Here is a 16,699-nt window from a genome sequence, read left to right as displayed (position 1 = left end):
ATCTGTACTGGAAAGCGAAATTCCTCATTCTTAGCTCTGGATTTCTCCATAGTGTTTAGAAGTTTAAGTACCTTATAGCCCAAAGGATTGCTGTCCAATTAATAAAAGTCTTTCTTTACATTGCACCAGCAAAAGGAGTGAGAAGAAAACAGGTCTCTATACCCCTGTCTATTCAAAGAGATAATGTGTAATTAATAAGAAATGCTGTTGACAGTTGTCTCCTCTCCCTCTCCCAGTGGAGTCATGGGGCAGGGATCACACACAATCACCTTTCCTCATTTTATCTAACAAGGGTGAAATTCTACTGTCAGGCATATTTTCCAGTTTAAGTTGTGATGTACAGCAGATTGTTATGCATGATTATAAAGCCTAATAAATTTCTCACCATCTCATTTTCCCTGGCTGGTAGAAGTCAGAGATTAAATGCCATCCTGATGGGTGGTAAGGTGGGGTGTAGGGCTGAAGTGGTAGCTCACAGCACAGGGCTGCCTCTCCCTCTTAAACTCGTTGTAAGGGATATGTCACTTGTGTCAGCATGGTGGAAATCTCAAGATTTCCCGGTTTCCCTCCCAGTTTAGGAGCTCACAAGCTATGAATTTATGGGTTGATACACTGAGCTTGGCTTGGGGGCCTGAGCCAGAGAGACTGGGACGTGCTGGTGCCACAGGAGTGGGAAGTATGAAGAGCTCATGTAACGGTCATTCGAGTGAATTTGGTGTGCTAAATGTAAGATGAGGTTCCTTGGTCACTTTGTTCCATAATTCATTCTTATTTCACATCAGCAGTTGAAAATCTGTTGAACAATATAATGTCTGTCTGGGTTGTCTTGAGAATGTGGTAGTGCCTGAGGCAGGGCCATGTTACTCTTCTAAAACTGATGAATTCTGATAGCAAAATGGGGAAATTATGATTCGTGAGTGCTTTATTAGCTGGCTCCTCCTTGAGCAGTGTAATCCCTACTGATGTTGGCTTTCATCATATGGAACAAAAGCTTTTGTGGTTTCCATATTTGTTTTTTTTTACATCGACAGTCTGTCTGCATTCAGTGGTCCATGCACCCTGTGACTACTTTTTTGCAGCGTGGTGGGAAATGTGTAATGAAGTGCTGATTAGAAGGGGAACCTGGAAATATTAGCGAGACTGTTACATGGTGAGGTTAGAAAGGGAAAATAGTAAGAAAAAAAAATACTGTGATCTTTATATAGCGTTAATCATCTCAAAGGTACTTGAGAGTTTTTGGCTCCTTTTAACTTCTTGGAGTTGTGAAAATGTTAATTGAGTATCTCAGAGGGAGACCAATAAGTTTCTGGACTATTACATGTTGTTAAATTGCTTATCTTTGCTAAACATAGAGATCCATAATGCTGACAAGGGACAGGCTACAGCTGATATTTTGCTCTACAAAGTTCTCAGCATGGACAAGTAGTTTTGCAGTTCCTGTGAGAAGTCTGACTTGGTTCAGCTCAGCACTGTCAGATTGTTTATCTCAAGGGAACTGTCGGGGAGACAGACATTTTCCATTATTGCTTTCCTAGTGTTAAATTTGATTTGTTCTCTTACCTAGTTCTTGCTACAGAAACTAATCATGCCCTGATTTACTTCCCTTTTTTTTTGGTTACACAACCATTTGGAAAGAACATTCTGAATGATCTATTCAGCTTCAGACTGGCACATCCACTAAAAGGATGGAGTCATTTAAACTGCTCTTTTATCTCCTTCTTCTCTCTCTCTTTTTCTCTTCAGGTTACTTAAAACATCAGCCAGAAAAATACTGCTGCACCGTAATTACTGGAAATAAAAGTTCTATTTAAAATCATGTATCATCCTAAGCATTAATTTTCAAGAACTGTGTAAAACAAGTTCATGTAGATGGAGAAATCAGCGGGCAAAGAGGTGCAGTGGCAAAACTGGGGTACAGCTGTGTGCAGAAACCAGGTTCTTTGAGTCAACAGGTGAACTGGAAATGGAGTTGAAGGGAAAATTGTGGGAATCAAATGGAATATGTGTTGTAATGAAATGTCCTATTCAGTACATCAGGAAAAAACCATGCCACTAACAAGTCAAACCACTCATATTTATGGCTAATACTGACAAGCAGGAAGTTGCTATTAGAATAATTTGAATGACCTCGGTGCAATAAGGTCACTCTTCCCATGACTTCCATGACTCTTTGTAATTGTGTGCTACGTGTGATTTTCTGAAATATAATTACTTATCTTGACATACATATGTCTTAAAATTATCCTCACTTACCATTTTTTGTCTTTATTAGTTCAAATCAGTTTCTGATCACTTTAAATTTTTTCTGTACCAACATAGTTGTTTTTTGCTGTGACGTTTTTCCACATGAACCACAGATTTTTGAAAGATCCTGCCTTTCTGTCTAGTTACAACCATATGTGCTGCTTAAATTGCTAAAATATAAATTCACAAACATGGGTGTTCTGAATGCATTTTGCGCAGCCTTCAGCATGGGTCATTTTTGTTCTGAAGGGCACAGGACAAGCAGAGTAAGGTTTAAGGCAAAGCATGAAATGGTAACATCATTAACAAAGGATGCCTGTTAACTCATAGGTTTGAGAGAGAGTAGCTATTTTGGTTCACTTATCCCTATAGATTTATTGGCAAATGCAATCTAATCATTGCTTGCAGTGCAGTTCTGAAAGGGAAAAAAAAACAAACCAGCATTTCAGAGCTCAACTTTATTTTAATAGGTTAGACTGGTGCAAATCTGTGTGATAGTGTTTCAGATGAAAGGACCGAGATCTAACAAGTCTCCATTCTGTCAAACTAGAAAGGACATGAACTATTATTTTTGACACAGAAGGGAAGTAATCAAATATTTAGGTCTTTTGTTTTCATTAACCAGAACAGGAGGATAAAAAATAGATACCAGAATATTCCTTTTGATTTGCTTCAAGAGTAAGTGAGGCATAGCTATTCATTCTTCTTCATTTTCTTTCAAAGATGAAAATCAAGAGTAGTGCTGTCCTCCTGGAGCGTGCTCCAGTTTGTTGTGGTGGGAGCATTTTCTCTGTCAGCTTAAAGTGTCCGTACAGAGCACTTTGTCTCTCTCTGTCTCTCTTTTATTTATATGAATGGTTTTTCAGCAGAAATAAGTGCTTAAGTGCTAACTTTTTTTTTTTCCCTTGAAGAGAAGATGAACTGCTTGTCAGTGTATACAGACAATGGATGAAAAACAAACAAAATTTGTTTCAGAGGTATTTTCATTTACGCATTCTCAGAGCTTGATGTGAAAGTGCCTTTAAAAACACCATAAACACACTGGCTGTTATGCTTTAAATGAAGACTGAAATTCTCTGCTTTCCAAGAGAGCCATTTCAAAGGGTGAAACTTAACAATTCCATTGATCCCTCCACAGGAGAGTGTTTTATAAGGATACCCTGATTCCCATTGTAGAGGTGGAAAAACAGAGAGAGACAGGCAGAGATTTTTGCAAGGCAACATACACAGAGGGCAATGGCAAATTCAGGAGCATAACCCAGGTCTCCTGAGTCACAAATGAGAGGTGGTTAAAGTCTTTACACAGCAGAGTCTGGGCCATAATGTAAGGATTTATGCAGGGACTGCTGGGATGCACATTGCAATATGATAATCGTTTGAATGGACAATTGTCCCACTGGCTGTCATTGAATGATCCTCCAGTATGATTTGTCTGCTCAGCAAAGAAACTGTAAATGAACTCTTTTGTTTTTATTCCTTTTGTTTTGAAGGCCTTTTTAACTGGAGAAATCATCTCTATGATGTCAGTAGGGAAAGATTAACCCAGCACATTCATTCTGAAGGTGAAAAAACATGGAAAATTGCCTTAAGAAAATTGCAGACTGTGTCCTGTTAAAAAGCTATTAATGCCTTAGGTGTCAGGGAAAAAAAAGCATTGAAATTTCAAATATATAGGATGATTTTTTCCTTGGCATTTAAAGGAATGAGTGTATGCTGATTATTTTCTTACTCAGATTGGCTTTTGGTCCAATATTTCTTCATTATGTGAGAATTAAGCACTGCAATGTACACTGTTTTCTTTCTGCAAGATATCCTGGACAATTTCTCATGAACAGAGAATTCAGTGGCTTACAAGTCATGTAATTAGAGGATTAAAATGTAAGTGTAACAGGAATTCTGAGACTCAGGTAACAGCTGGAATGAGCAGATTTTCTTTGCAATGTCTCTAGGAGATTGTCAGAAATAGTATCTGTCTTACTAAAGGTGTAAATCCTGGAGCTAAGGAGTTTTCTTTCTGCATGCTAGAGGGAAGTACCTGCTCGATTTAAGTCGTGGTTATGTGACTGTTGCAGGAGAAAAAAGTTTCTCTATAGATTCAAAGTTTATTTCATATAATGCTTTGTGATTTGTTTCAAAACTCTGGCTTGCACTCAGAAGCAAATCAGGTTCACTGTAAAAGAGATGGATGTTTTAAAAGACTTTCCAGAACAGCCCACTATTGGTTTGGACTATCTAGTTGCAGTTTAAATCTCTATCCATGGGAAAGCGAGGGAGAAACCTTGGAATAAAGGTATTTTAAGTGTCTGCCACTGATGTTATTTTCTGATTGGCTATCCTTCATGGTCAGAAAAGATGGAAGGTTGGCAGTGCTTTTTGCTCTCTCGGACTGAAACAAATAGCACCAAAATGTTGCTGTATTTGAAATGTATTTGAAAACTAAGTTGAGGAAGAAGTGCTGAAGAATTTTTTTTTTTTTTCAGTTTTGTACTCTGGCACCATGAAAAACATGTTTCCCTGTGTAAGGAGAAACAGCCAGTTGGTAACTAGGGGCATGTCAGGACGGAGAATCAAATCTGGATTTACTGGGTTGCATCTTTGCTGACCCTCTTGACTCTGGATCAGGGGGGACAGAACCTGCCAGCAGTTCACTCCCATTGCTTCAAAAGCTCCTGCCCCCAGCCGAGGTACACTGACTGACTGTGTGTGTCCTTCCAGTCCTCTGCGAAGCCGAGTGCAGCAGCTTAGCTTACCCTGCCACTGGGCTGAAGTCTCGTTTTGTGGTAGATGAGGAGCATAAGTACCACTGCCTCTTTGATTGCTTCCTCTGGAGGAGGCAGTAACTTAAACTGCTCTAACTGTAGCTCATGCCTTTAGGCAGGTCTCTGTCTAGACCCATAATTGTTATGTTCTAGTCTTCAAACCCTTCTCTGCATGATCTCCAGTAAAAGAAGACACGCGAATATAACGATCTACACGATAATGAACTACATGTGTACATAGCCAAATTCTTCCTTTAATTGTGTTAGTACAACCCATCTATTGAGTGCAGTAAATGCAGGGTGAGCTCTGCCCTGGCACATTTTGATATGGGCTGCTGATTAGCCCACAATACATATTTCACTTTATCACCAATAGGACCTTAACCTCACTTAAAAAGAATAATGACAAAACAGCCCAATTATCTGTTCCCAGAGAAGAAGTCCATTACCGAGGGGGAACCAAAATTACCCTTTCTGTAAAAACAGCCCAGTTCTCTATTACATTTGCATTAGAAAAGGGTCTGAGATTAGGTTGCCTTTGTGTTAGGCACTGTACGAACACGTAACAAGAAATAGGTCCTGGCCCGAAGAGGTTACAGTGTAAATTAGACAGAAGTGGAGAGAAAGGCAGTGCTTTTATTCATTTCCTAAGGGGAAAGAGTGTGTTACATAGCAGGAGTGCACAGAGTTAGCTCTGAATGAGCTACAGAAGTTCAGATATGTGTATTATACTGCCAAAAGGTGAGGCACAGAGTGATCTGGTTATTTCACTTCTGGAATTGAGACTGTGGGACACCTGAGTGATATGTAGACCTAAGCACTCATTTGGAACTTGCTTGGGTTTCTACAGAGAGGTAGCGTTTCAAAAACATTTAAACTGATTAAATACGGCACTGCTATTCTACCTCTGTGTCCCTTGTTGGGGGGCACAGAGCCCCAAAACCTCAGGTCTGGGGTCATGAGTTAGGTACCCCTGCATCACTGTCCCTGGGGCAGAGAGAAGTATGTGCCAGGTGGGATTGCCCACAGCAGTGGACAGTGGGAATCCTGATTCCTAGGCAAATAGCTCATTACATGGGCTATGGGGAAACAAGGGTATTGGAGGTTAAAGCGTCTTAGTGGCAATGAATAAATATTTTTCCCCAAAAATCCGTTGTGTCAGAAATTTGCTGATGAACATTGCTAAAAGCCAACCTCTGACCATTTATCAAGGGAAGTTCCTAAGGGGTAGGCAGTAAAGGGAAGCTACAAAGAAGCCAGAGATGGGTTTGGCCTCCTGTCTGTGTCCTGTGCCCCCTGACAGGGCCCTGTCTGGGTCCTCTCATGCCACTTACTGGGTCCCAGTGCAAAGCAGAGCTGCCTTCAGCTCATGGTCCTGCCCTCTGCACCCCTGGTTTGGCTCCCACTGAAGGGATTAGGTTCATAAATTGCAGTTTGTGCTAGAACAACAGCACTGATTCTTCTTTCTTCCTGTTTTTCCTTCCTCTCCCCAGCCCAAGCCCTTTTCTCTCCCCTTTTCTCCCCTTTCTGCGTTCTGGCTGAATTTCCATGCCTTACATTGGCTTTTGTATTGCTGGGAGAATAGTACAGCCCTGAAGTAATCATTCATTTCAACACCTCCATATCTCTGTCTCTAGTTTGAGATAATTTTTCTGACCTGCAAGAATGAATTCTGACTCTTTGGTGGATTTCACTTTTTTTCTTAACATACAGTTGTTGGTCACATCTGTCCTTTTTGACTATCTTTTTTCCCTTGACAAATCCATGGGTAGAATCCTGACTCCTATGAATTTATTGGCAAACAGGCCAAGGGCTCACCTCATGTGTTTGGTAAAAGACCTTTCATAACTGCTACAGGAAGAGCTGCCCTTAAACAAGAGCTCTGAAGAGCCTGGAGCGCAGCCAAATGGGGAAACAAGGTTGTTATTGGCATGATTTTAATCATGATAGACAATTAGCAAAGCTTAATTATATTGAGAAAGAAAATCAGAGCAAGCGGCAGTAATGAATTTTCCTAGTAAATCTCTTGTGCTTCAGAATAAAAGTAGCTGACCTATAAATACAAAGAAATCAGAGGAGGTGTTTGCCCATAAGGCCCAGCTCTGTGGTGCTTGGGCTGTGAGTGTGGCTCCTTCTCCAAGTCCCTTCTTAAACATCTTTCTCGTGCAGCATTAATCCTAGGAACAGTATTGCAGTTTAGCCATTTAGATGACATCCAGTGTCAATAGGCAGCAAGAGGAGGCTTTTTTTTTTCCTGCAGCTCAACTTGGTAGTATTAGAAGTTAATAGGCTTACAGAGCCAAGGATTTTTAAAATACTGCCGTTAGCTAAAATAAATATTATTTAGAACTTACTAAGTGGGTTATTTTTTAATATTGTGAAAGTCTGAATGTTTCCAAAGGAATTTCTGGCTACAATAAAAATACTAAATTGAGTACTATCAGCCTTAGAAGATTTCAAAGAAGATTTCTCATGTTTGTGTTAGTAACCCATAAGTCTGATACTTGGAGAGTGAAAGCATCTGGCTTAAATCGAGTGCTATTTAAATCATTAAACCTTTTAGTAGCACCATAATAATGAAGCTTATAAAACAAAGAAGCTTCTGGTGAAAGCAGAGAAACCCCTGTGGGTAGTTTTATGTTGGATATCTTTAAATGCAAACTGAGCTTTATGAACGTATGAGAGGTTCTTTCTCCTCCTTTGCTTTAAAGCCCAGGAGAGCAAATTGTATATCCCAGGCCAAAGATAAACAAGTATGTCCCCCTCCTGTGAGTGGTGCCGTGAGCCCCGTGAGACAAGTCAAACCTGCTCATCTAGATTTCCAGGGCGGCAGGTGACTGAGGGCAGGGTGTGTCTCTGCTCCTTGTGCTGAGGTTTGAAAGATGGAGGCTTTGGTCCAGTTATGTATTTGAGTCTGGGAGCCTGAGTACATCTGCTGAAAGGACCCATCTGTTCCAGGGTGGCAGTGCTGTGTGGAAGCTGTGAGCTGTATCAATTTGCTCCCCTTGCACAAATGAGGATTGCTATTTTCCAGGTATTTACATACGCACAGAACCGCTATTTCAGTGGGATGAATCCAAGGAATGAAATTCATGGGGTGCACTGGCAGCATCTATGCCCCAAGCTCTCTTTTGTTTGTGAATCACACTTCTCCTGACTGAAAGATGAGAGGAGATGTCTGTCACTGACACGCTAATTCCCACAGCTCTACATGCTCCTCTACAGTTTGCAACACAGCTGGATGCAGAAAGAGGGCTGTGCTGATCCCCACAGTCATCCAGCATGAGTGAACCTGAACTGGGATCACACTTCCCTGTCTTTTGGGAATTGTCTTCATGTTGGTGTTCCCAGGGTGGGTATTGAGTGCTCAACTTGTTTGAAACCAGAGAAAAAGCAGGAAAAGTATGTTTGTTTGTTTTTTTTCTGGCAATCATGAGGATGGGATGGGTTCTTTACTGCTTCAGGTTGCCTTTTCTGTTAAACTCAGATTTGAATCTCCATGACAAGTCACCTTCGATAAGGTCTGCACAAATTTAGATTGAACTCAGATATTTAAATCGGAGAAATTTCACATCTGGGGCTTTACTGTGGAACTCTTCTCAATTTGCCTTTTTTACTCTCATCTCCAGACTGTCTGAGCAGATGGGAGTGAAGGTCTGCTCGTGCTGCCCTTACTAACAAAGACCCTAATTTTGACTGGCAAGTCATATTTCCCCAAACAGAGGAGAAAACCTGAGAGAGCATCTCTTTCCAAACCATTTCTGAAACACAATTAACTTACTGGAATAATCCCTAACTTTTCTTGTTAGACACTCCTGTGCCTAAGCAGAGAAACAGAGCGGGATTCTTGTTTTTGTGGAAAGGCTGCCGTGTGAGCAGTGACAAACAAGTTCTTGCCTGTGGAAAAATCTTTTACAACTGAAAGAAAAATGTTTTAGCATTTCAAATAGCTAATGCTCTGAGATCAAGTGAAGTTCTTTGCTTTAGGAAGTGAAATGAATCTGTTTGACGGGATATTTTATTAATTGGTTTTAAGTTTTAGTAGTTTAGTTTTATATTTCCATTAATATTGTAGTATCATAGGAATTTGTGATAACGTTATTGGGATTATTACATGCAAGTCACTAATTGCAGAGAAGATGTAAAAATTCATTAACATCATTGAATTTAGAGCAAAGTTAAGTCAACCTAGTTATGGGTGATTTGTGTGTAGCACTATCTAAGCTGAAATAGCTCAAAGCCTTTCATCTGCATCTTGTTGTGTTACAGAGACAGCAGAATTTCAGTTGTGAAATCACTTCTGCTCTATCTTATGCCACAGTAAATCCTGTGGAGCTACCCAAGATCAGCAATGGACTGTGAGCTAATTTGTAATATGCAATGTATAACAAATATTTTCCATCTGTGGTTAAGAACATAGAGAAAATGAAAAAAGTCTCATTTTTACTATTTGCTGAAGGCAGAATCATATAATTAGTAGAGGGACAGGTTGATAAGCTGTCAGCTTGATAAAGGGGCTGCTTGTTGCTGTCTTTTTTTGCAGTCCCTGTTCAAGGGCCCGAGTTCTGAAACCAGAATTAATAATTAAGTGATGAAAGCAAGAAAGAAAGGAAAATATGTATACAGCTCCCTACATCATCCTTAGCCGGACTGTTACAGCTTCACTGACACCCTATGTCACTATTTCTGCAGCTGAAAAATTACACATCAGGGTGTACTAAAAGCACACAACTATCTGGGATAGCACAATAAAGTCATCATTTGCTCTGGTTAGTGAATTTAGTCCCTCTGAATTAAGTTATTGCATGGGCACCAATTCTCTTTCTTTCTATTAAGTTTCCTTACTAGTATAAAGCTGGATTATTTAATTGTAAAGAAAACATTCACTCACTGGAAGCGTGTGCCCTGGTCCTGCTGTTGTGCAAAAGGTTGATTTTTCCTCTATATCTCCAATGATACCAGCAACTGAAAGCAAGATCTTAATATATCCTGCCTTTTACATGCTAGACTGATGTATCTGTAGTGAGTGTCTGCCTCCAGCTGACTTTGGGGAGTGGGAAAAATTTTCCTGCAACACAACATGGCTTTTGAAAATGAGGTGAAGGGAGGCAAATTGTTTGTTTGCTTTTGTAGTAAGAAGTCCCCTAAAATATTTATGACCTTTTCTTTGTAGACTCTAGACCTTTGTGCTTTGGATTACACACTTAGGAACTAGTCACTGATTTTGAATACCTAAATCAACCTTTTCATTGGCTTCTTGTCTACTAAGTGGAATGATGTGTTCTCTTCTGTGGAGGTTAACAAACACTTGTGGAAAGCTTGTATTCCCTCATGCAGAGTGTCTGGAACAGCCTGTCAGGAAATGTGCAATCTCTTTCTTCAGAGATGGGCTTGGATGGTTGCAGTAAATGCAGTGTGGGATTGCACAGTGGCCAGGCAGGTGAAATATTCCTACAGAGCTGCTTGGTGCATGAACAGCCCTGGTGGCCTCTCCCTGTATAACCAGCCTGCATCCATGAAATGAAAAATCTGTGTCAGGTGGGCTGAACTGAAATTGTGTGGGAAAGACAAACTCCCAAAGTCTCAGTTCCGATGCAGTGTGAGAGCTGCAGTTCTGGGTCTGGTCTCAACCTGTATTTCCCGTCTGGTTTTTGGTTCCTCTGTGGACAAGAGACTATTTCAGGGTTTTGTGTGAGGTTTTGTATCCCTTTCCTATTTGCTATGTGGAGACCAAGGAACACGGGAATGAATGCAGGGTTGTTTACTAACCTGGATTTATGGAAGTGCATGTACGAGTTAAAAAACCTCTACTACTACTTACAGCTGTTTAAACCAACCCAAATTCCTATAGTAGATCCAAATGGAATAACTGAGTGATCACTGTGGAGCTGTGCCAACAGATGAGCCTGGATAGCACCTCTGGTGATGGAGAAGGGATTGACATGAATGCAGCAATGGAGTTCAGCTTTTCTCAGGATCATGCAGTCAAAACAAAAATGGCAGAAGTGTTTCTACAAGTTTATAATAGTGGACTTCGTGCAAAGCATTACTCCAGTCTGCTGGAGTTGAGAGGTCTTATTTTCAACAAACTTCCCAATAACCCCAATAAAGTTTTCAATAAATTTAAATAAACCCATCGAGGGGCGGGGGGAAGGCAGAATTCTGCTTGTATCTGTAGTAGTTAAGGAAATTAATGCAAAAGCACCTGTGCATTTAAAGGGAGATCAATAATAGGTGAAAGCACTGGAACATTTATTATTTTCTTCTGTTTTGCTAGGAACTCTAATTCAGCTAGAGGAACTTACTGTGAAGTACTCTACCTGTAATGGCAAACTCCTGTCAGATTATTGTTAGCACCTCAGGTTTTCCATTTTGAAGAAATAAAAGAACCACAGCAAACCTAAGAACAGTACCAAATCCATATTATGCTACAATGCTTTAATGTTTAGCAGGGGCTGAGGAAAAGAATTCCATGGGTTAATTATGCATTGCACAAAAAAAGAAATTTCCTCTTAACAGGTTTTTTTTTTCCTGAATTCCACAGACTTATTAAATAAATGCCTAAATGCCAGCATTGTACCATTCATTTTCTGCCTTCTTGTTTCCTCTTCGAAGTTAACAGGCTCAATAATATAAATTCAGCCTTTTGAGAGAGCTCTTTCTTCCACTAACCACGTAAAACAAGTGCTTGCTGTCCTGGCAGTCACAGGGCAGAGATGCCACTCTTGTCACCTGTTTTGGGTCAGAGCTCACCAGAGATGGCTTGTGCTGGCTCATGTCAGTGCCTGTCCAGGTGTGTGTCCCTGTGCATGGTATATCCATCTATGGATGCATTTCCCAACTGTGCTCCTGGTCTGTCAAAACAAACCTGAGTTAACATAAGCTGGAATGGGGACGGTGTGGCCGTGACTCACAGGGGTCACAGCTCCTGGCACGAGGCTCCTGCCAGCTGTAAAACTGGGCAACTTATTTTTAGCATATTCCCAGCCTGACTTATCAGTAAAGCACTTTGAGGTAATGACTTCAGTGCATTTGATGTTTGCTCATTTTGAAAGATGTCATTTTAAGAATTTCTGGGAGATTCAAAACTGCCCCGTGGGAGATCTGTTCCATGCCAAAATGTCATTTCAGATTCTAAACTACATACTCTCTCATACTTTCACTTTATAAATGTTTCAGAGTACCTGCATTTTTTATCATTGCACTTTTATGTGACCTATGAGTTCCTTGTAACTAACCTACAAGGCCTGTCTGAGGGAAGTAATAGATTTTTTTTAAATTAGCTTTTTTCTCTGTCAGAAGGTAAAGGCACCACCCAATTATTTCCTCCTTGTGTATAGATATTGGTATTTATATAACAAATGCAGTGTTTATAGTGTCACTCGTAGGTCTGTGCAAAAAGTAAATCAAATGTGTCCTAGAAAGTGAATGCTTAGTTTAATTCCTAATAGTTCTTAGAATCAGGTCTTATTTCTTCAGTAGCAGATCAATCTCCTGATATTTTCTGCAAGTCATCAAACTTCATTCTCAGGCTGTATTTATGGGTGAAATCCTGCCACGATCACTTTACTGGCCACACTACCACTTAGGACAAACATAAAAATAACCTGAGATAATATTTGTGTTGGTATCCTATGTACAGTGAGCACCCTTTGAAGGGAAACATCATTGAGGGGAAGGAGAGTGAATACTTGAAACATTCATACCCTAGGCTGGTAGCATGGGCAGGTGAGCATCAAGTGCAGACATGCACCTCTAAAAATGGAAATGCTTATTAATAACAACACAAAAATTGATTAATAGCATGTGTAATGACCAAGAGTCAGAAGCTCTTGTCCATTCCCAGCCCTCTGAAGGCCTGTGAGATGATGACAAGGATATGGATAAGCTGGGTGGGCACATATCTGGGAGGAAAGTTTTAATCTGTCTTCCTGCAGCCCATGTGGAGGGGACTCAGCCACAAGGCTGCAGATTTGTTCTGTTGCTTTTGAGCTCTTCTGTTTCAAGGCCTTCTGCTTTGTAAGAATAAATATTCATTGAGCTAAAGGGTAGGAGAATGAGAAATGGAATACTTGAATTAGGGAGGGCATGAATTTAAGCTGGGGTTCTTTTATCTCAGTCTCTTTCATATATTTTCATCAGAAAATTTTCATCCTGGACCTATGAAGTCTTTGCAAAAAACGTTTTAGGCAAACTGATTTCTCCACAGTCTCAAATGCAGTGTTTTTAATGTGCAGGTTAATGTGCACAGTTAAAAACTAGCAGGGAGGGCATGGCTCATTAGTGTGTCAGTCACACAAGGATCATAAAAATATAAACTCCTCAGTTTTCAGTGAGTATGTCTGTACTGTGCAGATGGAAAGTTAAACCTACTCTTTCCACCTGTTTGGGTTTTGCTTTTTTTTTTTTTCCCTCCACAAATAACTTTTCTAGGATTTCTTGGTCCACAGAGTCCTGTATTGGATTTTCCCTTTCTACTGAGTTGTGCATGAGGTGGTATAATATGATCTGATAGTTATATCTCTTTTTTTACAGCTACAAAGTCATGAACTCCCAGGCAGTATTTCCACCTCACAGCAAGCTTCAATAGAGCAATGGTAATACCTCTGGCAGCCTTGGGCTGCTGTGGGGAGGAGCACTGGGTGCCCCCGACAGTGCTGATTTAAGCTTCACAGCTAACATTATTTTTAAGGACTCAGGACATAGAAAACCTCTGAGAATAACTGTGCCCTCCCCACAGAGCTGATGTCACAGCAAACCTTTTCAGGCAGTACTGGCTAAAACTGCTCAGACCTGTCCTAAACAACCAACAACTAATGGTTTAAAATAAAAGATAAATCCTGGGAGAAATTTCTCCATAATTTAACTGTCAGGAGAAAGAGACTCTGGTCTTAGAGGTAAATAGGTCCTGTGGAAAATATGTTATTTTTATGCTGAATATGTTATTTTTGTGATGCTAATGGAAACTAAAATCCTGTCATATCCACCCTTCCTTTCATTTCCTTTAGTGTCTTGGTTATTAAGATGTGTGAACCTTCCCACCACTCCCTGCACCTCCATTTCCCTGGCTCTGCTCTCATAAAGATGTTTTCACTCCCAGGCACGCCAATAGATTTCCAGCAGTGGAGAAGGTTAATGAGCAATTGATACCGATTGCCCTTTTCCAGGCCTGTGAAATAGGGAGTCCCGTAGGGATCAGGGACACCTCCCCTGTCATCCTCCCTTGGCACACAGGGGTCACTGAGAGATTGGTATCACTGTGTCTGCAAGTATTGCGCTCTCCCTACTCCACTGTTTTCTGGATCAAGGTGGCAGTTGCTGCAGAAGTCATTAATTGCCAAAACTAGTCACCCTATGGCTCCTTATTAGGAAATTTTGTGGTTAAAGCTTTTTCACTAAGTCAAGGAAATCAAGAAATAGGTTTTTTAGTACCTTGATGGCAAGACTGTAGTGATCTCAGCCAGTACTGAAGCAGACAGTGGTACTCTAGAAAGGTACAATATTATTTCCAACTGCTTGCGAGACTTTATGTAAGCTTGTAGCAAGAGCAGTGACTGGAAAATGATAAAACTCTCTTGATGACTTCCCTCCTCTGAAGTACAGATCTGGAATAACACAAGGCAACAAGGCTTGTTCTGAAGTCAGTGACCAATTTTGTTTAAAAATGGCTTTTTAAACAGTGAACAAATTTTGCATGAGACAAGCACTGAGGAAAATGACAACTTACTGCTTCTGTTGAAAGATTAATTTAATTTGCATTCAGCTTGAAATTAAAACATTGAGTTAATATACATTTAAAATGTACTGTTACCAGGAACCAGAGGCAGTGTTTTACTGTTTCTGTAGAAAGTGTTTGTAATCTAATTAAGGAATAATAAAAATAAACACAACACAAGAAAGCCAGAGGGAAATGGTCAATGAGAATAGATGAAATTTCAGACTGTGTTTGCAGTGCACTTGTGACAATAAGGGGAAGTTTGGGAAACCTTAGGGGAATTACTCTTCCTACAAACCCATTTATGGCCAAATTCTTCCAACTTGCATTCTTTAAAATAAAGTTTGCATAATGCTAACAAACCATAGACCTTAGAGGCCTATTAAAGGTGAAAATAACAATGTGGCCAGAATCAAAAGCTGACTTTGACATGCTTGCTTTCTAAAGCAATAATGAATTTGTTGTGCATAGACCTTTCTGTGCAAAAGCTGCTACTAGAAGGGTCTGTGTTATCTGCTCACCCCCAGAAGCTGTGGGACCTGTGTCACAGCCTGGCTCTGACTCCATCTCTCCCTCCAGCACTGTATCCCCATTTCAGCTTTCCCACGTGTGCCTTCCTTACCACGCTATTCTCTGCCAGACTTTCCTACCCCATCTCCTTTTCTTCTCACCTCATTACCTAATAATGCTCTTTTTCTTCATTCAGAAATCACAAATTAGAATAATACACTTGTTACTACCAAAACTTGTGTTCCAGGTTCCCTTGCAGCCAAAGACTTTCAGCTATTTAGATGACAGTTCCTCAGGGCACAGGTCCTCCTGACCTCTTTTATTCTGATCTAATGGGACAAACTCAGAGTGGGCCTTTAGATCTTGAAGCCCCAACTTCTGTACTTTTTCATAGCGTGTGGGTTACGTGTTCAAAATTCCTCAATGCAAGTGCGTGGGTAGATGAAGAAAGACACCCCAGAACCTCTGCTTTTGAATTTATAACCATTATTTGAGAGTGCAAGCTATGTGAAGACTTTCTTTCCAAATATTTATACCTTTGAATGGATACAAAGCATCTAAAGTGATGATTGACATGTACAAAATAACTACAGAATATGGATAAGACTTGAGATAGTGTCTGCATTCATTGAAAAAATAAATAACTACTGTAAATTGTTCTATAAAGAAACATTTTTTCCTTTTATCTTCTAATGGAGACATAAGTTAAAAATCCCTGTTAAAATGTAAACATATTTGGGAGCTATTACAGAAATCCGGTAGCTTTTACCTTCATGATTTTTGAAAGAAATTTAAATACATTCCACTCTTTATAAGACACAGCTTCTCTTGTTCTGAGAAGAAACCTCAAAAGGCAATGGTGATGGCATGCTCTGTAAAGATTGAGAGGGACAGGCTGAGAGAGAACAGTCTGATTGTACCTCTTTGCCAGTGTAGCAAATAATGTACATTGCATTTTCAAAGGGGGGAAAAAAGAAGTTTTGGCAGGCTTCACTAGAATCAGTAATTTAAAAGCTATCACAGAACTATCTTAGAAAAAAGACAGGGTTTAATCATGGTTATGGGATAAAGGAATATAAACAGGAACACAATTTGGGCAGATTGGGCGGATTCCTGCACAGTTGACTCTGTTGTGAGATGATCCAACAGGAACTCATTTTCCTGCAGTGTAAGTTATGTTTATTGTACATTATCCCCATGCTGTATCATGTACCTCATATATTTTGCTTTATGGGACAAATCAGATAACAGTTTAAGGCTGAGGGGTAACTGACTATATATATTCCCAGCCAGTTAAACTGCTGGTTGTCATTGGGCATCTTTCACGTGAAAGGCAATTTCAAGAGGATGAGATTCTATCTAACAGAAGTACCTCAAGTACATTTTTATACTTGCTCACTTGCAGTATTTATTTCATAGCTATCTATGCAGAAGATAGATGTGAAAGATGCAATTATTGAAAATCCCTCAA

General features: G+C 40.1%; 1 protein-coding gene across 24 annotated transcripts in view; it reads left to right on the top strand.

Moving 5' to 3' along the window:
• Positions 1 to 16,699, top strand: part of DAB1 (DAB adaptor protein 1) — a 433,401-nt gene that overhangs the window by 252,967 nt on the left and 163,735 nt on the right. The gene's annotated exons all lie outside the window — the stretch shown is intronic.

The sequence above is a fragment of the Myiozetetes cayanensis genome, unplaced genomic scaffold (genome assembly GCF_022539395.1).
Source record: "Myiozetetes cayanensis isolate MyiCay16 unplaced genomic scaffold, myiCay2020 scf12, whole genome shotgun sequence".
NCBI classification, from domain to species: Eukaryota; Metazoa; Chordata; class Aves; order Passeriformes; family Tyrannidae; genus Myiozetetes; species Myiozetetes cayanensis.
The sequence above is the reverse complement of the archived record's forward strand: the minus strand, read 5'-3'. Positions and strand labels throughout refer to the sequence as shown.